Genomic DNA, 579 nt, shown 5'->3' on the forward strand with positions numbered 1-579 from the left:
CTCAAGTCCTCAATTCTAGCAAGGAAAGGAAACTTCTAAAAGTAAATGCGCAAACATTCTACCACAAAAAATCTACCTAAGAAAACATCACTACAACTACAACTACGCAGCCCACCACTACAAATGGAAGACCAGGTGAGGAGTTCGAATTCTGTAACACACTGTCACAATGTCTTTGGTCTACCTGTGAGGAGTGAGCGTCCTCGTCCAGTCCAGTCTGAAAAGGCAGTCATGAAAACAGTCCACTAATGCGGTCTAGTCTATTGTCTGTTTCATGAAGATCAGGTCAAAGGTCATACACAGTCTAAATCATGCAATTTGTATTTTCACATTTCAAAATCCTTCGTGTTGATATAAGTGATACTAATTAAATGCTTCAGGAGCCAGCGAATTTCATTTGGGAAGGAAAAAAACGCTCATATTAAATTGTCATGCAAGCATTATTCCTATTCATTTTTATCACTCTAAATAGATATTGGATTGATTTAACTTTTACTTTGATTTAGGCATGCAGCTGTCCGTAGATTTATTCCTGTTACATTTTTTCTCAATGAAAGTACTATGGACTAAGCAAAGTTT

General features: G+C 37.0%; 1 protein-coding gene across 1 annotated transcript in view; it reads right to left on the reverse strand.

Moving 5' to 3' along the window:
* Positions 1-579, reverse strand: part of LOC119587943 (espin-like) — a gene marked incomplete in the record, with an annotated part of 133,296 nt that overhangs the window by 343 nt on the left and 132,374 nt on the right.

Source organism: Penaeus monodon, chromosome 23 (assembly GCF_015228065.2).
Source record: "Penaeus monodon isolate SGIC_2016 chromosome 23, NSTDA_Pmon_1, whole genome shotgun sequence".
Lineage (NCBI taxonomy): Eukaryota > Metazoa > Arthropoda > Malacostraca > Decapoda > Penaeidae > Penaeus > Penaeus monodon.